The sequence below is a fragment of the Mesoplodon densirostris genome, chromosome 4 (genome assembly GCF_025265405.1).
Source record: "Mesoplodon densirostris isolate mMesDen1 chromosome 4, mMesDen1 primary haplotype, whole genome shotgun sequence".
In the NCBI taxonomy this organism is placed as follows: domain Eukaryota; kingdom Metazoa; phylum Chordata; class Mammalia; order Artiodactyla; family Ziphiidae; genus Mesoplodon; species Mesoplodon densirostris.
The window spans coordinates 80716547-80740658 of NC_082664.1; positions in this window are offsets into that span (position 1 = coordinate 80716547).

Consider the following 24112-nt stretch of genomic DNA (forward strand, 5'->3'; position numbering starts at 1 on the left):
CAAAGAAGACATACAGATGGCCAACAGGCACATGAAAAGATGCTCAACATCGCTAATTATTAGAGAAATGCAAATCAAAACCACAATGAGATATCACCACACACTAGTCAGAATGGCTATCATCAAAATGCCTATAAATAATAAATGCTGAAGAGGGTGTGAAGTAAAGGGAACCCTCATACCCTGTTGGCAGGAATGTAAGTTGGTGCAGCCACTATGGAAAACAGTATGGAGGTTCCTTAAAAAACTAAAAATAGGGCCTCCCTGGTGGCGCAAGTGGTTGAGAGTCCGCCTGCCGATGCAGGGGATACGGGTTCGTGCCCCGGTCTGGGAGGATCCCATATGCCGCGGAGCGGCTGGGCCCGTGAGCCATGGCCGCTGAGCCTGCGCGTCCGGAGCCTGTGCTCCGCAACGGGGGAGGCCACAACAGTGAGAGGCCCGCATACCGCAAAAAAAAAAAAAAAAAAAAAAAAAAAAAAAAAAAAAAAAACTAAAAATAGAGCTACCATATGATCCAGCAATCCCACTCCTGTGTATATATCTGGAAAAAGTGAAAACTCTCACTTGAAAAGATACGTGCACCTCAGTGTTCATAGCAGCACTATTTCCAATAGCCAAGACATGGAAACAACCCAAGTGCCCATCAACAGATGACTGACCTAAGAAGATGTGTTTTATATATATAATATATACAATGGAATATTGCTCAGCCATAATAAAGACTGAAATATTGCCATGTGCAGTAAAATGGATGTTATGCTTAGTGAAATAAGTTAGTCAGGGAAAGACAAATACTGTATGATACCATTTATATGTGGAATCTAAAAAATAATACAAATGAACCTATATACAAAACAGAAACAGACTCACAGACATAGTAAACAAACTTATGGTTACCAAAGGGAAGGGGGGGAGAGGGGAGGGACAAATTAGGAGTATGGGATTAACAGATACAAACTATTATACATAAAATAGATAAGCAACAAGGATTTACTGTATAGCACAAGGAATTATACCCAATATCTTTTAATAACCTATAGTGGAATATAATCTGCAAATAAACACCTGAATCACTATGCTGTACACCTGAAACTAATGCAATATTGTAAATCAACTATACTTCAATAAAAAAATAAAAATAAATAAAATAAGAACTTCTGCAACATCTTCCTTCTATCAGATTTGCAAAGACGAAATGTATTGATAGGTTTCAGTACTGGCCAAGTGTGGGAAGAGTATGGTACAACATTTTCATAGGCAGTCTGGCAATATTTGCTTTGATTCTCATACTTTCACTCAGCAGTTTCATTATGGGGAATTTATCCTACTTAAATAGTTGTACAAGAATGTAAAGACATTTATTCAAGAGTGTTCAACTGCAGAAGTGTTTACAATAGAAAAGAACTGTAAATAACCTAGATGTCCATCAATAGACAATCAGTGAAATAAATTATCATACACTCATCAATGAAATATCATGCAACCATGAAAAAGAATGAAGGTGGTGGTGTACGTAAAGATATGAGATAGTGCTCATGGTATCTCATTAAGTGTGTGGGTGGGGTAAGGTATAAAATGGTATGTATGTACAGGGTAAGTTCTTTTTGTTGTTAAAATTTTTTTTGTTTAAATTCCTGGATTTTATAAGCTTCTACAGGTTCTAAAATAAAAAAAGTAAAGATATTTTAGTACAAAATCAATGAAAGATAAAGACATTGGCTAAAATGAACCATTAAGATTTCATTAGGGTTTTGTGGAATACTCAAGTGACTTGGGAGCAGAGTTGAAGAATGAAGACCATTGGAATTTGAAGTTCATCTCCAGCTGAACACCAACTGCCCTTAGAGACAGACACAGAGGACTCATGCATGGGTTTGGCCATAGGTCCACCCTAACTGCACCCACCTCTCTCCACATCACTCACCATGTTTCAGCCACTGTTTTTTCCCCTGTTTTCTAATAACACCAAATTTATTCCTACTTCTTGCCTTTGTGCTATTTCCACTGCCTTTAATGCTCTTAGAGATCTTTGCATGGTTGGCTTCTTCTTAATCAAGTCTCAGCTCAAATATCACCTTTTCAGATAAATGCTCTACTTACCTGACCTCAAATTCATTCCCTTTTATTTTCTTCATAGTATTTATCACTCTCTAAAGATATCTTATTGCCTATTTGTAATTGTCTGTAACCCCCTGCTGACAGTAGGTACCTACTATGTTTTGTTCACCACTATACTTCCAGTATTCAGAATAGTACTTGGTGTATAGTAGGTGTTTAATATTTATTGAGTGGATAAATGATGGAACAGTTAGGAGATAGTCATATGTCTAATTGACTAAGCCTCATTCTTCTGTCTTGGCCCAGATTGGGCCTATAGGAAATTCCTAGGATATCCATTTCAAAAGCTGTATTTAATGGCAAACCTCTATTCTAACTGAGTAAATATGGTAGGAAGGCTTGTTTTCTTGTTTGCAGGGGTAGGGTGATGAGGTGATGGTGGTGGTAGTGATAATAGAGGTGGTATATCCCATGCTTCACATACCACAGCCTAACTTCTGGGAATTTTCTGTCTCTCCTTCCACTCAACCCAATTCTGCTAATTCCAACTGGGTTCACAACTTGGCTGAAACACTGCCATGTCTATAGCTTGAAATTACTTAGGCTCAGATCACAGTGAATTCAAATTTACAGTAAAAACAAGAGACCAGTGGCTATTTATTAATTTCTTTCCTAGCATGTACTTTCCTCTTCTTCTTTCTAGTATTCTGAACGTCCAAACTATGACATTTGAATAATATTGACTCAACTAATGAACTGAAGCTAAATTTAGGAATGGGCATGTAACATTGGCTTAAGCCAATGAATCCATACATTTCTATGGCCTTATCAATTGGAATAGAATTGAACATGTGATCTACACTGGATCAGTGCAAGTAATCCAGTATTTTTGATGTGAAAAAGAGATATGGATTCCCTCATTTCTACCTGTGCTTCGTGTATGGAGATATAAAGCTTGGAACTGCAACGGCAATGAGGAGAGAGATAGGAGCTGCTAGGAGATCACATGAGAATGGAGTAAACCCAGAGAAAGTAGAGCTGAGAGATGGAACCTGATGATATTGTGTGAATATAGGATCAAGCTACATCTGGAGTGAGATCTATTCATTTCTATATCCTGAAGTCAAAATACTCTTAATGGACATCAAGGAAAACATAGATCTTAAGTTGGGTTCTATTTCCACGTCTGGTATCTGGGGTACAACCTGTTGTAATGTCAATGCTCTGCCCAGAAACCCTTTTACTGTTTTCGTTTCTGTGCACTCACCCTTTGGTGTAATAGCCACATCCTCTTGGGCTACTAGAGTCACTTGGCCCACAAGTAGCAGAGACTGTGTAGTCCAGGGGTAGGGAAGTCTAATTCCCTTGCCTTGGTTGGGACAACTCTGCGGCATAATGTGTACTCCAGAGTTCCCCTGAGGCTGCACTATGCCAGCCTTCCTTCTGTTTCCTGTCTGTGCTTCCCTCATAAATCACTTGCATACAAATTTTCATCTAAGGGTCTGGTCTAAGACACCTCAATGTGTGTGCCAGGGACAATCACCGGCAGAAAAGGGTGCAATAAGAATATTAGAACCATGATAAGATAAGTTTTTCTTTTGCCTAATTTGAATTGGCTCCAGAGAGAACAGAGCCTGACTGCAAGACAATTTCAAAGACTCTTATCAAAAATTCAATGTTGGGGGCTTCCCTGGTGGCGCAGTGGTTGAGAGTCTGCCTGCCGATGCAGGGGACGTGGGTTCGTGTCCTGGTCCGGGAAGATACCACATGTCACGGAGCGGCTGAGCCCATGAGCCATGGCCACTGAGCCTGCGCGTCCGGAGCCTGTGTTCCGCAACGGGAGAGGCCACAACAGTGAGAGGCCCGCGTACCGCAAAATAAATAAATAAATAAAAATTAAAAAAATAAAAAATAAATAAAATTCAATGTTGGGTGTGTGTATTTCCCAGAATATACAATGTTTTAAATCTTCAAATTTGTAAAAACTGATAAGATTTTAGCTCTTTTAAAATAAAGAATTATTTCTTAAATACTCGAATTCTTATGTACCAAGGTCAGTGCTTACAAAATGGTTCTTTCCCACAGTGTGCTGTATTCACCGTGGGGGATTTGCTGTCTGAGTTGTAGGAAAATATACTGCTGTTGCAAGATATTCAACTTAGAAATTATTGACTGTGCCTTCAAAATTTAATTTGTGTTATGAATATTTTCTTAGTGAAAAAAGAAATAATCAGAAAAACCCCTGTGACTAATAGTTTACTGAAATAACACCCACATATGCTGATTTTAATGTGTGATTAGATGGAATTTAAAAACTAAGTGCTTTCTAATCTACTATTTATATAGAACCGTGAAGGTTTTTTGGTTTAGGTTTTATATTCTTAGTCTGATTATATGTATAAATATGAGACGTCACATAGCTGACATATTAAATCAGCATTATACTATTCATGGAAAACTAATCATTTCATTTTATAAAGTTGACTTATAGGTCAATGTAAGTGGTCAAAAAGTAAGAAATTTCAAGTTGGATTTCGGTGAAATTTTTCAAATAGGAGTAATTTTGGATAGTTAAAAAAGTAATAATGATGGGCCATGGAATCTCTTAAAGGAATTTACCTTATTGTAATCATATGCTAGAAAACTTTGTGTTGTTGATATTGAGGTATTTACTATTTATATGTATTATATATGTATTATAATGGTAATCTACCCAGGATTTTGATGTTCTTTCTGTAGACCATCACTACCTATAAGCTGGTGTAATTTGATGAGTTTAGGTAAATAATCAGTAATAGAAATAGCTGCTTTAATTAAATAATATAATCTGGAAGTCATTTAGTTACTCAATATCTTCAAGACCTGGATTCTTACATACTGCTTTCCATGACACACAATAATTCTGTTAATAAACACTATTTGAAGTTCACAGTGGACAAAAGTGATGGGTAAATAATAAGTGCTTCACCCAAGTTATATCATCTGGTGAGCTGTTGAGGGCACTGGACCTGAGAATTCTCAAATGAATAGTTAAGTGGTTAAGAAAGTCTTAGGAACATTTGATTAAAATGCTACTTGTAAGCAGTATAAAAATTATACTCACCTGTAAATTTCACTAGTGGATATCATACTTCCAATAAAATACAATTAGGAAATTAGTCTTCAATCTAAGACTCATAATGTTGCAAATATCAATATAAAGAAATGTAAGAAAAAACACTGGCCTTTAGGGTTAGACTTAAGTAAAAATCCAGTTTTTCTTTCTACTGTCAAGTTGTGTGAACTTGGACCACCTAGTTAACATCCTTCTAAGTCTTATTTTGATTATATTAAAAAGGGGATTAAAATATCTTCTATGGAAAGTGACTGTGAAGACTATGTGAGCTAATGTATGGGAAAACACCAAATTTATAATTGACTCTCAATAAATGATAGCTATTATTGTTATTTTTGTTACTGGTAGAAAACTCTTGAGATTAGAAAACTACTTATGGGTTGAATGCTACTCTTAATCCACAGTGATACCAGTGAAACTGGAATGGTTATTAAGGATTTATGGATTGTTCACATGGCCTTACATGCAGTTGGCTACATTGTCATCTTCCATAAATTTTTCAGTGCCTCTTATGTGTATGGTACTGTTTAGGCACTAACAGAATTCAAGAGATCCTTACCCCCAAATAGTTTACAAGCAAGCAGGGCAACAGATGAGCCTACAGCAACCTATATAATATAAGACAAAGTATGATAAGTACTCATGTTTTTAAATAAATGGTTGTTCTGTTTTAGGAGTCATAAAGGGGGAAAATGAAGGAAAACAGCAACCACTACCATTTTTTATTGTGATGTTAATACAGATGAGAAAGGGAAATCTTTGGCCATGCAGCTAACAAATGGAAGAGGCAGAATTAAAACCCTGTCCGTCCAATCCCCAAGTTGGTGCTTTCAACTTCTATACTAAACTGTACACTGTCTCAGATGCTGTTGTTTTCATACTGTATATCACAATTAATACTGGTTTCCTTGGTTTGGAATGGATACACTTCATTATTGTTTGGCTGCTTGCATTTTCCTCTGCAATTACACTTTGATGGTAATCCTTACACTGAATTTCTACCAGTTTCTGACTTGAAAAGCCAGCATAGAAAGAGTGACTACAAGCAGTAAATGAAGCCATGCTGTCAGGACTGTGTGGCGAGAATTACTTCCTGTTCACAAAATCACTTTATTGGCAGTAGCTGCCTTTCCTCACTAATGGGCAACATTTTATTAAGACATTTCAATATGTTTCCTGCTTTAATTAGCTATGCAAATGGTACACCACCTTCAGGAACAAGTATAATACTACTGAGAACTGAGTTCCTTGGGAAGCAAATTCCCAGATCTGCAATTCACTGATAGACTATCTTGGACAAACTTTTTGTATTTCTGTGGTTCTCTTTATCTTCTTGGAAATTTGGGAATAGACAATGTTGCTTAAACAATTCTGTCATTTAATTCCTTCTCTTTTGCATCATAATTATTCATATACTAATTTTATTTGCCTTATCAATGTAAGCTACTTCAAGGCAGTAGCTAAAGTAGTATCTTGCACGTGACCAACAATTACTGGATGAATGACCCATAAAACTGAAATATTTCCAATGAACGTTTGCATGTTTAATGTTCAAGGAAAACAGCAGTATTGGATTATAATTCAGTACAGTGATGGAAGGTTTGAGGAGAAAACACTGTTTTCAGTTTTTCAGCTTTCCTTGAAGGCAGAAGTGTCAATATTTTTATGCTCAGATAAGAGTGGAATATACCACATGATGTTTAATTCGTGCCTTTGAGTCAGCATAAAATGAGAATGATTCATAATACAATCAGCATTTAAAAAAATTCTAAACTATAGGCTTTCTATGGCATTTTGCTCCCTACCCTCCTTTTCCTCCCTCTGGGAACTTGAAGAGTCCCTAGAGTGACCTCTTTAGATGCTAAGCTTCCTCTATAGCACTTTACTGTGAAATCTTTTTCTCCTGAAAGCTGGAGGGAGCTTCCTGAATGATTGATTGGTGAGGTGTTCCCTGGACACACTGGTGCAAACACCATGCAACCACTGATTGATGTGCTCACTCTTTCACAAACACATTCATTTTCTCTTCTCTAACTCACAAAATTTATCCACCCCATGATGCATTTATGCATTCATTATCACTGTCTTTCCATTTTTAAGCAGGTGAAAAGATGAAAAGTTAACGCTTATAAGGTTATAAGGCTTATAAGGCAGGCCTATCTTAAGTAAAATAACTGATCTTCACATATATACAGAAGAATATTTCCCTAAGGGTTTCTTCTACTCTGATTAATCACAAATTTAAGACAAGTTTGGAATTATGAAAGAAGGTAGAGTGTGATGGGGGAGTGAAGCTAGACTTCTACTATATACTTGGGTTGAGTCAGCTACTAACAGCAGGGCTACATTGGGGGTAAGGAGACCAAAATTCTAGTTAGGGTCCTATCATTGCCTATGAGCTTGGGAAAGTAAATTTAACTTCTTGGAGTTCAGCTTCCTGATGTGTAAAATGTGAGGACTGAACTAGATGGCTCTGAAAGCTCCATCTAGCTACAATACTCTATGATTCCTTAACTGCCACCGACAGGTAGTAACATTATGAAGAAATCTGACACTCGTGAGAAATTTAGACCAAAGTCAGTACACTTTTGGGGGGAGGTTAATCATGGTACAAATCATTAACGTGATTTAAATATGAACAACATGCCCACTCAGGAAAAATATAGACAATTTATAAAGTAATCTATCATATAACTCAAGATTCTATAAAACCAGAAGAAAGTCTACAATCCACATATAGTTTAGGGGCAAACATTAATCTTGTGAATATTTCTGGGTCATTGTTTACATTGGGGTAAGGAAGAGAAATTATGAGGGAAAGTAGAAATTCAGTTTAAAAACTGGCTAGCTTTTGGGTTTACAAACGAGAGAAAGCCTAATCTGATGCAAGGGAAGGTTGCTTTTATTTTCCAAGGAGACTTATTTCCATATGGCTTATCACTTCAGTGAACTGTAGAACAGCTCTTTCAAATCAACCAAATCAACACATTTTAACTTTTCATGAAATTAAGCATTTTGAAATGTTTTAACTCAAGAGCCTCCCACAATAAAATAACTTACAGTGTTACCTATAAGAAATTAAAATCACATAAGAAGGCTTAAAGAATGTGATCTAGGACATTCTGAAGCAAATGCTAAGAGTCTGAGAGATAAGTTTCTTCAGCAGGTTAAAACATACTGGTGAACATTATTTCTTCAATCATTAATTCAGGTAATATTTGTTGAGCACTTCGTTGTCAGGCACAATCTATTGTTAATTTTGTTCACCCATATATCCTTACTAGAGATGACACAGATTCAGACAATAATTTGTATATTGTGATATCAGTTCCCATGTTCCACCCGTTTCCCTGTCAGAATCTCCCTTTTGAATAGTATTTTCTTCAAAGCTCTGCCTGTCTTTTACTGAGCAATGGGATTAGTGCCATACTGCAGTAAGCAATTTGTTCATCTTTGGAGAGCACATTTGCACTTACCCCATGATACAGGCATTTAAACGATTTTATTTGTTCACCTGTTTTGAACATTAAGGGGGTAAATTTTCAATGCAGGGATTTGGCTTTAAAACTCCAATTGATGTTAATGAGAATTGGTAATGAGCCCCTTTTTCTTAATTAGTGGCATCATACCTGTGACTGTAGGAGGCATGGCTCAGACTTGGGGAGCATAACGAGATGATAACAAGGAGAAAATGTTCAAGCCTGGATTTTGGCCTGGTCCATACTTTACTATGCAAACATACTTTAGGAACTGATGCTTTAAAGTAAATTTATTACCTGGCTTTTATGGCCCTGTAGACCTTCCCTAAGAACAATCTGTCTTTTCTATAAAAATACTCTTGTTCCATAGAGAAAGAGTGACACAGAAGAAGGTAAATCAAAGGAGCAAGAATATGATCTGATTTTTTCTCCTTGTTCATGTAGAGCAAATTTGATGCTGAAACAAACTATCTCTTTCTGTTCTGTTTGCCTCAATTAAAGAATACCACAGCTTATAAACCTCATTCCACACTGAGGGGCAAAATTCCTTTCTTTAGGTAAATTGAACCTCTAAATATCATTCAGGGTATTACAGGGATGATTTAAGGAAATAAGAGTCTGACTTTTATAGCATCTTTCCTTGACTATTATATGAGCGTTCTGGTACGTGGGTAAAAACACAAGTTTTGATCTTGCATATTATATCTACTTGAGATGCTTCTTACTGCTACAGAACATGACCTAATCCAGGAAGAATAAAATGATTACAGAATAATAAAATTTTCACTGTACCTAGCAAAGGACATAAAAGTTGGATTATTGATTTTGTTTGAATGATGTGCTGTAATTTCATATGCCAACAGAGTGGAGCACAAATCCTGGCCTGCCAGCTTTCATTACTGGAACTCACTTTCTTGCCACCAAGTAACTTCTACCAAGTCACAAAATAAATCTGGATTTCTTAACTTACTGAAAATGAATCTCTTTAGCCCCAAAGATTTAATAGGAACTTCAGAACTGTAGTAGATCTGCTTCAATTGGGAGAGGAAGGGAAATACCTAAATGCAGATCTGTTGCTATTTCTCTAGTTTGCAGTTATTCCATGCCAAAGATAAAGTAACATGCATGCGATTTCTAAATCTTTATCTCTTTGCTCCCTTGACATATTTGTTTCTGGTTCTTCAAACTAGTCTCACTGTGCTAGTTTAAAAATATTAATAATAAAAGTAAAAAGCTGTGCATCAAAACAAGAAATAAAAACTAGGTAAAGGTCAAAGTGGCCAGGTGTGATCACTGCATCTACTGTTTTGCTTCAGCTGTCATACATTGATAGACCCAAATCTGAAACCTGGATTAACTGTCTAACAATTAAATTTGACTGATTTTTAAGGGGAAATGTGTGGATGACAGTATAAAATCAATGGTAAACAGTGCAAAGGGCATAACACATCAGTTTGTCCATGATGCAATCCTTATGTACAAAAAATATATATTAGAAATCCACATGTTATTAAAGGCATATGGTATGCAAGTCACAAACTATCTCTGACTTATTTAAATGGCAAGACTTTTATCACACAAATGTACATACCAAAAAAATAAGAATTTTACCCAATCAAGAGGAGCTGTTTGTATAATTCCCAATAATGGTCATATCATTAAAGGGAAAGTAATTCTTAAATTTTCATACATTGTAATTTTTCTCCCTTGCTCTAGTAATAACTCTAATGAAAACATATCTAAAGTATAAGAATTAACAATGAATAAAGATGGTGAGCTTGCAGGACTACAGGAAACTGTAGAATTATATTATGAAATTCCAGATCTTTGGAATATTTTATACTCACTTGAAGAAGAAGTGAGTATATTAACCTCATACAGAGGTTAATATAGTGACTGAACAAATTAGAACTGTGCTCCTTTTACTGAACAACAGGATGGCCCACGTACTTGCAGGGACTACAGTCTCTAATGTTGTCCCTCGAGAAAGAAGCCTCTTATGGAACCATATTCACTACTGTGGATGAAATTACTCCACTACCTGGACAAAATCTGGCATATTACAGGGAGTTAGGAAAGACTTAGAGAAAAATATCTAGATTGAAAAAGTTGAGTATTTAGGTTAAAAGAGATTTGGGAATGAGAGAAATTTTCATGGTTGCATTCCCTTTTCAAAGCATAAATTCCTTTCCTCAGAATAAAAAGAAATCTTAAAAATATGTAAAGAGATACATGGTATACATCTACATTCCTGGGGGTAACAAAGGCATGGATAAATTATTTTATGTAAAAATTCTTTATGGTGGATTGAATAATTATTAAAACTTTTAAGACCTTCCACAGTCTTTTTTTTTTTTTTTTTTTTTGCGGTATGCGGGCCTCTCACTGTTGTGGCCTCCCCCGTTGCGGAGCACAGGCTCCGGACGCGCAGGCTCCGGACGCGCAGGCTCAGCGGCCATGGCTCACGGGCCCAGCCGCTCCGCGGCATATGGGATCCTCCCAGACCGGGGCACGAACCCGTATCCCCTGCATCGGCAGGCAGACTCTCAACCACTTGCGCCACCAGGGAGGCCCCTTCCACAGTCTTTATGTTGTTCATTTTTTACTTCTCGTCTCTTTGCAGGACAGATTTATAATCTTGGTACTGCTTAAATAGAGTGGAGAGTAGAAAGTAATATGCTGCTCCAATTTGGGAGTTAAGAACAACTTTAAAAATAGCTTGGGCTTCCCTGGTGGCGCAGTGGTTGAGAGTCCACCTGCTGATGCAGGGGACGCGGGTTCGTGCCCCGGTCCGGGAAGATCCCACATGCCGCGGAGCGGCTGGGCCCGTGAGCCATGGCCGCTGAGCCTGTGCGTCCGGAGCCTGTGCTCCGCAATGGGAGAGGCCACAACAGTGAGAGGCCCACATACCACACACAAAATAAATAAATAAATAAATAAAAATAAATAAATAAAATAAAATAAAAAATAAAAATAGCTTATTAGTTCTGAATTTGGAGCTGATAATGTCTTTTCTGCTATCATTTAAGTCTGTGTGATGTGCTAGGGAATGGGGAAAACTGGCACAACATAAAATTAGATGAAAATACTTACAAGCACAGCACGAGGTAATAGGAACAGCAGTCAACCAACTTCTGATAAAACTGTATAAGATATAACCTAATGGCTTAACATCTCCAGAAGACTAGAGCTTCCTGTGTCTTCAAACAGAAGACCATGCCAACAAGGAGTCCCACAACAGGGAAGAGAGGCTTATTGTTAAAATAGATGACTCAAAATGTCAGTTTCTTTGATATTTAACAAACATCGAACTATGAGTTTGGGCTTATTTTTCCACTAATGTTCATGTAACATGGTGGCCCAAATTTATGCTACATGCCAATATAGTCTCAAGGTTTTGAAGGTACAAGAAACACATTATGCAAAAGTTCCTATATGATATTTTATAACTAATATTGCTGAATATATATATATATATTTATTTATTTATTTTTTGTGGTACGCGGGCCTCTCACTGTTGTGGTCTCTCCCGTTGCAGAACACAGGCTCCGGATGCGCAGGCTCAGCGGCCATGGCTCATGGGCCCAGCCACTCCACGGCATGTGGGATCTTCCCGGATCGGGGCATGAACCCGCGTCCCCTGCATCGGCAGGCGGACTCTTAACCACTGCACCACCAGGGAAGCCCCTGCTGAATATTTTTTATATTTCTCTTTTTAGAATGAAATTAGAGTAATGGTGTTTCAAGTATTGTGTATTTAAAGCTTTCATTAAGCACTTACTATGTAACATTTGTGGATGAATCTGTAAATATAAAGACAAGCAAGATCTAGGATCCAAGAAGCTCAGAATAAGAAAGGAGAAGAGGAGAGTGGAGGAAAGCATTGAAATAATAAATATAATAAATATATTAGAAGTGCTTTAGCTGAGCCATTTGTAAAACTTTGTAATCATGCAGATAAGGAAGAAATTTTTCACCATGATTTTTAATTTTGCATATGGCATTTTACACCTTATTTATCAATGTGTGTTCCCATGTATTTCCAGTAAGTCATTTAGTGAGGTGAGTTAGTCACTTTTGATTTGTATTACCAGTAGTTTTCATGAGCAGTATCAAGCAATCCACACATATATTCCATTAATCCCTCTTGAGAAGAAGGTCATTGTTATAAAACTGATGGCAGTCTGTGGACACCTGGAGGTTTCTTTTTGAGAAACGATTTTGAAAAATAGTGTCTCTATTTATAAAACTAAATTGAATCACCATTTACATAACCTCCCATACTAGATACCAGCCCTATCCTTAGTTTCTCTATTTTTTTATTCCTCATCCCCCAATTAATTGGTCATGGGTTCTTGTCAATTCTCCCTCAGACATGTCTCTTTAATCTGTCAATGTCCTCTCAGTTCCCACTGCCACTGCCTCAGTCCAGACTCCCACCATGTTTCCCTGCCTCTCTTCTCTCATGTCCTCCCAAACCCAGCTGTCAAGTTTTCTTTCCAAAAAACAAGGCCGATCATGTCACGTTCATACGTAAGAATTCTCTACTCGCTTTGTTGTCTGGAGGATAAAACTCAAACTTCTGAGCTTGGATACAAAGGTCTTCACACTTGGGCTCCAATCAACCCTGCCAGTACACTATGTGCCCTTGCCACATCCAAGACCCTGTACTTATTATCCTCAGCCCCCAGATAACACTAGTCTCTTTCACAGAAAGCAAAATCGTTCTCTCTCTTTGGAATTTCCCTATTTCTTCCTCTGGAAGTTTCTGAGACATCCAGTAGCTTGTCAGCTACTAGGTATAATCTTTGGTGTCTCTTTGAGCTGTCAATAGATTCTTGTCATCAGCATTCCCATAATGCTTTGGAGCTTATCTTTGTAGCTGCCTTTACCATTTTGCTCAGTAATTTATCAGCTTACTTGTCTGCTCCCCTTTATTTCTGCCTTATCTTACTCAAAATCTCTGGCTCCAAACCAATGCCTTGTGCACAGTTTTATACATATATATATCCATTAAACCAAATGAAACTATGGCATTGGTCTCAATGGGAACACTAACAATATTACTATTAAGAATACCAATAGCAAATACTTATATAACACAATGTGACAGACACTGTTCTAACTGCTCTACATATATTAGCTCATTTAATCCTCATGCCAATAAATACTATTATTACCTCCATTTATAGACAGAGGAAATTGAACCATAGGGAAATTATTTGCCCAGGGACATTCAAGTACCCCCAAATTTCCATGAATAATATTCACTGGTTTTAAAAGAAATACACATATAAACAAACAAATGAAGATTTTGTGTTCAAATTTTTTTTGGAAATCCGGGGTTAAATAAACAAGTTTCTTTATTGCAGACTTACAGTCTTTATTCTGCCAACAAGCATTGTGATAATGTGAAATTCCATTAAGGGTATATATATATATGCCCAGATTCTTTAGACACAGAACATTTTGGTGGCCAAGCATCTTGTGGACCTAGAGATCCGTGAAACACACTTTGAAAAACACTGCTGGAGGGTTAGTTAAGTTGACATAATAAAATCTGTTATCAATTAATACTTGCATGCCTCTTTCTCTTCCTCTCCTCCCCCAGTCCTGAGCTAGGTCACAAGTTCTGTGGTTCTGCCTAAGGGCAGAGGTAAACAAACTGTCAAAGACAGTAGTTAGTTTCCTTTCTTCCTTCTTTCATTCAGATTTACAGAAACTTTAATTACATGTTAAGAAATACATATTCTTCATAATTTTTTTTTACTGATGTCAAGTATAGTTCTTAATCTTAAATTATAGTATAAAGGTTTTTATGTTATAGCTAGAAAACTTCAGCAACTTTCTATGTCCAGTTGAGAAATGTACATTAGAATTGTATCAATCTTCAATTGAGCTTCTATGTGTTTCTAAAGGCAGCAAGCGGGATGTGTACAGGGTTAGGAATAAAGAGACTTGGGTATGCACCAACTAGCTGCGAGGTCTTACTATATGCCTCAGTTTCTTTACCTGTATGCTAAGAATTTTTGAGTAGCAATCCCTCAATCTAATCTAATTCTAAAATTCAAATACATGCAAATTGCTCCTCCAAATTCACTGAAGTATAGAAAAGAAAAATATTAACTAAATATCTAAACTACATTGGTGGGAGTTCTTTCTCCATTTTATAAAGAAACTTCTACTGAAGAAATTAAATATAAATAGTAGGTCGTGGAGAGCATCATCAAGAGAAGTGAAGAACAGGAGGAAAAATAAAGTAAAATTTGTACTGCTTCCTTGTTAAAGACAAATTTTTTTAGGCTAGGGAAATGGCAGATTCTTATATTCTGGTGTACAGGAACTATATGAATAAAACATGGCTGTGCAAATGAACTCACAACCTTATTCCAAAGCACCATTCGGGAATAATACGTTTAATGTCTCATCAACTTCCCCAGAAAAGTGAGAGTGAACCTGTGCACACAGACAAAACAACCATAACAAAAACCAAGGTAGAAATAAATCTGCTATGGGGAACAGATTTGATCGACATTTGAAGGTTTTCAAAACTCTAAGTAATATGCTAGTCACTTAAAAATATTCCCACATTTCTGCTTTCTCCCATCAGTCTATGCCTTAAGATTCATCTGTCAACTTTGATGCATCGTTTTAAGTATCCCTCCAAGCCTAAAAATCCAGACCACAGAAGGGCCCTCTTTGCTTTGAAACTATCTGATCAATTCATAGATCATTTACCTGCAAGGATTATTTGGTGAAGGTAAAGCGGCACATCAACCAGGAGCATCTGAGGGCTGAGGCGGCAGAACGTCAACAACAAATTGTCATTGGCATTCCATTTATGAACCTTCAAACGGCATCAGATCTTTTCCATGGGAAACCAGATCAGGTCAGACTAGAGCTGAATATTTCTTAACAAGCTAACCATCAAAAGAATTTACGTTTTGAATAAAAAGGCTATCATTTGTTGATTTGAATATCAAAGGGATCCACTGCAAACTCCCAGTCTAGAAGAACCTCCCTAAGCTACACTAGACAGGTGTTTAATAATCTATTATTAAGGCACTATTTCAGGTTACTCAGAATTACAAAAAATAGCTGTAACTATGAAGCTGCAAATGGGACTGCACAAAGAAATGAACGCTATTAACATACTATTAACAATTCAAAAGAATGAGTTGACATACCAATCAAACTTGTTAATTGACTGTCAATGGCCTGTCCCTGAATATACAACATGACTGCATTATAGATTTCAAATGCTGACAGGAAGACAGTTCCATTTGCATTAACTTCATAAACTGATCAACAACCAAACTGCCACATACATTTATAATGGGAAGCTGAATCATTTCAATATTCATGGAGCTCTGTAATTGTAAATTAGGTACTGGCAAACAATACAATACTGTACATATTCTAAAATATCCTAAATTTCATTGACCTACTTTCATCCCAACTTCAAAAGACAGAAAAAAGTTTCATCTTGAAGTGATCATTACTTTAATTTATGGTTTGTGCCTCAAGCACAATTTGTTTGCAACCCAATTTGCAACTATGGTTTACAGTTGCAGTCTAGAAGCATCAATGGTCTAGAAAATAGGAGGTATAAAAGGTGATGCAAAAGTGTTCCTGCCTTACTTGGGGTTTTTGAAAACAGAAACATGAAACAAGACGGTATCATACTTCCTTAGGTGACAGTCAAATGATCCATTATGACAAGATATCTAGCAAATAAACATTAACATAATGAAAAGGAGGTTGCATGTTAGTCCTGCACTGGGGCTTCCTCAGATCTACTTAAATAGACCTGCTGCTCTGAAACCATACTTCAAAATCTTCAATCATCCATCAGTTTGAGAATCAATAGAGTATAAGTGAAGATAAATGAGGGCTAAAGATTATGCCTAACAGAAGGCTTCATGAGAAATGATCTGAAATTCAATAGTTATCAGCATGGAAATATTCCTTTCAAATGCTTTTATGACCTCTCCAAAAATTAACACTGATTTTTTTTTAAAAAGCTGTTTCCCCAAGAGGTAACTCTTACTTTTGTCTCAGATATTTTTCGCTAATCATTATCTAGGCATCACTTCTCCACCCACTAGAAGTCGCTCAAACTTTGTTGAGTAATCCTGGAGAATTTGAATGTCTCCTCACAATTTTGGATGCACCAGTTTACTCCCACTGGCTTCAGTAAAACCTGTATTAAAATTTTTTTTGACTTTTCAAATCATTGCCTGTTGCTAAACAGTTAACCAAATGAGTTTATTAGTTAAGGGAGGGTACTGCTAAATAATTTGAATGTTATTCTTAGATTATTATTCATCTTATCAACTAGGATGAATTTTGTCCAACTAAGCAATAATAAATTGTAAACGATATAAAAAAGTAAATATTTTTAATATTTTACTTATATTATATTTATATAATATATATAATATTTATATATAGTTATATTACATTATATTATATTTATATCATTTATATTTTATATTTTATATTTATGATATAAAAAGTAAATGATATAATGATATACATTTACATATAAATGAATAACTGTAAATAAATATATATGTATGTGTACATATACACACATTACATATCTGTGTGTATATATAATAACATTTTAATTTTAGAATAATTTTAGATTTCCAGAAAAGTTGCAAAGTTAGTACAGAGAGTTCTTGAATAACCCGCATCCAGTTCCCCTCATTGTTAACATCTTACATTATCATGATACATTTGTCACAATGAGTGGACCAATATTGATACATTATTATTGATACATTATTATTAAGTAAAGTTCATATTTTGGGGGAGGTCTTTAGTTTTCACCTAATGTTCTTTTTTCTTTTTATGCTGCAAGATCCCATCCAGGATACCATTTTTAGTCATAATATCTCCTTAGGCTCCTTTGACTGTGACAGTTCCTCAGTCTTTCCTTGTTTTTGATGACCTTCACAGTTTCGAGTAGTACTCGTCAGGTACTTTATAAATTGTTCTTCGATTTGGGTTTGCCTAATGTTTTTCTCATGGTTAGACCGCGATCATGGATTTTTGCAAGGAAGACCACAGAAGTAAACTGCCATTCTCATAAGTAATATATTTTTATCTTTGAAAGTTCTCAGGATATTCAATGTACTTAAAATATAATATTTTGTTTATTTAGAAATAAAAGGCAAGTTATTTACAGCATCAGTAATAATCTGCAAAAGAGGCTGTGTGGATGTAACAGAAAGGCCCCCATTACTAATTAGTAGTGGAGTAGATGTCAAGATCTGTATTCACTGTAGGATTTAGCTATGGCTGGGCATGTCTACAGGACTGGTAGTTTGGGTTCACTAGGGATCCATTTGCAAAAGTGGGAGTCAGGAGGCTACAGATGGGAGTGGAAGAACATACATCTGACCTAAGGGAAAACAGAGAAGTTTACAAACATGCGTGCATGCGTGCATGCACGCGTGCACACACACACACACACACAGACAAGCTTGCCCATTGACTCTGGGCAAGCTTGTGTGTATGTGTGTGTGTGTGTGTGTGTGCGTGCACGTGTTTGTGTAGTAGGGGGAGAATAGGGGTAGTGGTGATTTCAACCATATCATTTCTAAATTTTATGGCAAGAAATATGCAAAAAGAGCATAAAGAAAAATTTAAAAGAGTCTGTTGATAGACATTAGAGGTAGCGGGCCTGCTACTTCACCACTGATAGAACCCTAGTAGTCTGGTAGTGATTCGGGAGAGTGTTGGTGACTTGGGAAAAGAATGGGTACCATTAGCATAAAATTCTGTGCCCTCATTTAGTGTGAGTAATGACACGAGCAGGTATCACCCCCGAGAGACAACATCTGTATAGCAAACCAGGAAAGGAGGAGAAAAAATAGTAGAAGCTTCATCAATAGCCAAGGGTATTAGTTTTTCATGTTTATGTAAGCTATTTCTTAGGAACATGTAACATCTTTGGGAAAAAACTTATAGGGTGGGATTTTTCTCAGAGAGGGTAAAGATCTAGTCAGAGATATACCAGATTAGACAACTGCTTATCTATAGGCCTGAAAAATATAGGCTAGAGCCAAAAGGCCCTGAAAGATCATTTACATTCTCTGAGTTTCCATAACCATGAAATAGGATCCAACATACCTCAAGAGGGTGTTGTGAGACTGTGTAGATGTGGGAATGATTTGTAAAGTATAACGACTTCTTAAGTAGGTTCTTTGGGTTATATTCAACTCAGGTTTAAGAAATAGGGATTTATATAGGGATACAAGAGGCATTATAGGAAAAGAACTGCAGAAAAACGCCTCATGAGTACAGGAACTAAAGTCTTGTTTTGGGTTGAAGGCAGTTTTAAGAACCACTATAGCAGCTGTTCAGGAATTTTCTATTCATTCGAATAAATATACAGTTATTTTCTTGGTCTCAGTTTTTTTGAGTGTGTATTTTCTCACTTCTCCTATAATTACAATACTTCTATGGATTGACTGGTGGTACTCCTAAATAATTTAAATGTGTTATCCTTAGAACATAAATGCAAGCAATAAAGGGAACTTCTCCAAACAGCCATGTAACCCACCATTCCATAGAGCTTCTCTTCCTGTTAGATTCTGGTTTCTCATGGATTACAACTTTAGCTCTCCTATGCAACATTATGCTTCCCCCTATTTTATAACATCTTTTTATGCATTCTACCTTAGCAGTCTGATACTATCCCAACTCATATATTTTGGGGGCAGGAGATTATTCTTGTCGCCTTTTAGTTTGTGTCAAGCCATTTGCTAAGGTCACTGGATGACGGATGGAATAACTGACCTTGAGCCTTGGACAAAAAGTCACTGATAGTGTGAGAGATGGGGTGAGGCTCATACTCTGCACAAAGAGCAGGTTAGAACTTTCTCTATAAAAGAGATGGACAGGACAGTGTCTCTTCAAAGGTTACCAAGGACAAGGCAGCTTCCAGAAGAGTAAAAGACTAGTGTAAGACATGAAAAAAGACACTGTGATAGTGATATCAGTTGGCTATACAAATTCTAAGCCAATACTCTAAAATCTGCTCCTCAGAAAATCACAGAATTTTAGAGTTGGAAAGGATATTAGAAATCATCTGGTCTAAACTTTTCATTTCATAATTTTTCATTATGTAAATGTATAACGAAGTATGTAGTTATATAATATGTAAATTTTCACTATATAAACTTTTCATTTTGTTTTTTAGTGAGAAAACTGAAGTCTGAGTTAAGTGTGTGCTAAGTGTCTGTTAAAGGCCAGAAGGTTCTTTAGAACAGAGCTAGGCTTAGAGTGTAATGTCCCTCTTCTCTCCCAAGCTGTCTCAGGAAGCTTAGAGATATGCTAATGTAGCAGTAAACCCTTATCAAGATAGAAATTCAGTTTTCTATGAACCATTCTCACTCTTTTCTTGCTCCGATACTTGGACATTTATCTTTCTCAGGGTTTCATAAAGACTTTTTCACTAGCTGATGATATACACACCTACCCTTTATTTATCTCCCAAATCCTTTCACCTTCCCTTATATATTTACTGCCCCTAGTACTCCATAGTCTTCTTTTCCTTAAGATTCCTCCTATGTGGTCATCCTTCTGTCCCTTTCCCTGCTTGAAACCTATTAGGCTGTGTTCTAATTTCTATCATACCTTTGTAGAGGCAAGCTTAAGCCAGTACTTTTTGTCCCAATTCTCTCAAAATCTATGGGGCAACTGACAGAAGAGAATTATTGGCTTAAGTGTGAATTATTCGAAGTGGAGATTTTGCTACAAATGTAACTATGACTATGCATGTATACTGCACTTCCCATGAGGAGGTGCTGGCTTTGACACATAACCTATCATATAAAGAAAGGATAAGTTCCTGTAATTAATGATAGTATTTATTCACAAGTAATATAACATAGATAATAAGATTTCAATTATGAAGCGCTGCTTCACAGGATCTCTTCTAGAATATGCTCCACAGCTCCCTTTTACATTTGCAATAGTGAATACACTGACAATTTCGAACAAGTTAGCTGATATACAGATAAGTAATGTCATGATGTTTACTATGCAGAATGCAGCCAAGAGCCTTGAAGCAAGGTCCTTCCTTCCTTCCTCCTCCACCCCCCTGCAAAAAAAAAGGCAATAAGCAGCCAATCTCAGTCCTAAAAGAGCCACATGCTTACATTGACACAATCTTAGTATAGTTTCTCAGATGTTTCCTCAAAACTCACCCTACTTTAGTTATGATTACACCAAGCTTCTTGTCTGTTTTTCCTGCCCACAACAAGTTAGATGCAACAAATTGGAAAGAAGCAGGGAGGAAGTCACTAGACTCAGGCTCATGAATGATAACAAGAAACGACAGCAGGTAAACTAGTAGCCAGGGAGGGGATATAAGGGCTACATAAAACAAGTACAAATACTCAGAAATCCAAGCAGGGATAAATAGTCCTATTAACCTCAACCGCTTTTGGGAGAACTGCTTTAGAATAAAATAATTAATATTCTTCATGTGACCACAAATCTTTAAGAACAAATAAAATCTTCAGGACATTCTTTTTATAATGCAGGGTAATGTGAAATGTATTTTAAAAATATTTTTTATTTAAAATATTTAAATAACATAAGTAATCAAAATACTTCACTTACATGGAATTTTTTTTTTTTTTTCTGTACGCGGGCCTCTCACTATCGCGGCCTCTCCCGTTGCGGAGAACAGGCTCCGGATGCGCAGGCTCAATGGCCATGGCTCACGGGCCCAGCCGCTCCGTGGCATGTGGGATTTTCCGGGACCGGGGCACGAACCCGTGTCCCTTTCATTGGCGGGCGGACCCTCAACCACTGTGCCACCAGGGAAGCCCTACATGGAATATTTTTTCCTCTGAATTTAGGATAAATGAAGTAGCTTTGTACAGTGGTTCCTCAACTCACTTTTGCTCTGATACAAATTTTCATTTATTTTACCCAGTTCCTTTTTTTTCCTTCCCTATCTCAAGAGGAGACTTCCTTACAACAACTGTATTATCTTCTAGTTCTTATTGTTTAGCCTCTGACTTCAGGCAACTCATTTGAGAAAGCCTCTCAATTCCTTCAGAGTATCCTTTTTTGTTTGTTTGTTTGTTTTTGTTTCTGGATGCACTGGGCCTAAGGACATCAATATGATCTGTAGAGGACTCCAGCAAAACTGTTACTTAGCGATATTCATATTTTTTCTGGAAAAACTCTAAGTCATTATTTTCACTTTATATATTTTCTATATATATAATATTTTAACACCTACCCACCCTTATAGTTATTCACAGGTTAACTACTGATTTATGAAAAGAAATCCAGAAACCAAAGCCCACATTCTATTAAATCATTTCCTCTTGGAAGTCACTTCTGCATACCTTCTTGCCCCATCTCCTACCCAGATGACTTAGTTTTTTTCTAGAATGGGATGCCCAAAATACATTCCTTATGCAGTTTAACTAGGCTTTTATAGAGAAATTTTATTCTTCCTGATGCAGCTCAGTGATAAAGCATGCCTCCGAGCATGGTGCCCATAACCACACTCCTGTCTTTGCTGTTATGCAGAACTAGAAACATTCAGCTAATCTGAAATCCGGTATTACCACCAAGTCTTTGTTGGCTTTAAGCATTTTTTCCCTCCTCTCAAATCTTGTTTTGCCCTGTATTCATGATGACTGTTTCTCATGTTGACTAGCTTTTGCAGAGGCCACTGCATAATTTCTCAGTATTCCGTAGTTCCACCTTGATAGTCACAGATATAGATTTAATTACTCCAAATTATTAGGCATAAACTTTACATATATAATGGAAGGGCTTAAGTAAACTGGTATCTCAGGATGAAGTAGAAAAGTAAATCTAGAAAGTTAGGGAAAAAGAAAACTCCTCCTTTGCATTACAGAAAAGAATGAAAATTTTAAGTTAAAGTGACCCAAAACATGGATTAAAGAAGTTCATTAAAAAAAAAAAGTTCATTGAATTTACTGTAGTGAAGGAGAAGTGAATACCATGTATATATAAAAGGTGATATAGGGTGGAGTCATATAATAAAGGGTCTTCTTGAGAACTACTGTGTATGGCCCTTGCACTTATCTGTGTTCACTATCCTGGGAGTTTTATGTAAAACAACTAATAAATATGTTAGAAAGATTGCTTATAACTCAAGATTCTACAACAGTCAATAAGCTTATATACATCTGTACCAGTTTTTCATTTCATTGGATACTTAAATTAGATTTATTACTAGAGCCCCTTGCCAACTAAAGAATGTCACTCACTTGCTATCTGGCTCTACAAGAATTACAAGAATTAGGCCACTGCAGATGTTGACTCCAACACATCCTGAAAGGGATTCAGGATGCAGATCAGGAATGAGGCACTCTATGCTCTGGGAAAAACTGGCAGAACAGGCCTTCAGATAGTTAGATAATTTCAGGAGGCAATTTTATGAACACTGTTTTTTGCATCTTCTCATACGTAGAAAAGCACTAAAATCATTAATGAAGACATCTGCTCCTTGTGAGTAGTAGCAACTTTCTACTGAGACGTGTGCATGATTGCACATACCCCCTTCGCCAGATCATATATACACTGACCTCCCCCCTACCTCCCTGGACCAGTTCCTCGGGATTATTTGAGAGGCTGTCTCCCGGGCTACAGTCCTCAATAAGTCCCCAAATAAAACTGAACTCACAGTTCTCAGGTTGTGCATTTTTTTTTAGTCAACACCCTTAAAATTTCCTATTTGAAAAGTCATACCAAATTTTTTCACGTAATCTCCAAAGTGCTTCAAAAATAAGATGAACACATTTCATAAAATATTTCTAATTCTAATAGTGACTCAGAATACATTTAATCAACATTAACTTTTCCTAGTAATTTTGGAAAAATTGGAAAAATAGAAAAAATATTCCCATAATTTTTCCTAATTCTTTAAAAAATTTTCTAAGTGATTTTTTTAGAAATCTTGATGAATAGCCATTTATGCAAAATTTTCTTTACTTCCTAATTGTACAAATATCTCTTTGTTTTCTTGCCAACCTCTAGAGAGATCTTTACCAAGATACTTTCTAGGAGTCTGCCGCTAGATTACTCTCATGCCTACATGTCCTAAAGAAGAAAACTAAAATGGGAAAACCATGCAAAATTTTGCCTTTACAAATAATTAGAAAACTAAAATTTTACCCTCGAATAAGGAATACCCCTTTAAAATATCTGAGTCTTGGGGAATTTCAGCTCAGGGTGGATAATTAAGTGCCAAAAGTAAGATCTCTATTTGACATGATAAGTAAAAAAGACATGAAAACTTTCTAATGAAGAGAGACAGCTCAATGGATTTGAACTCATTACTTTTGTAACTAAGGAAAATATTTTATTCACTAGTTTATCATACCAACTACTAATAATACTCTATCTATATATCACACTTCATCCAGCAATCTCAGACTTCTTATAAACA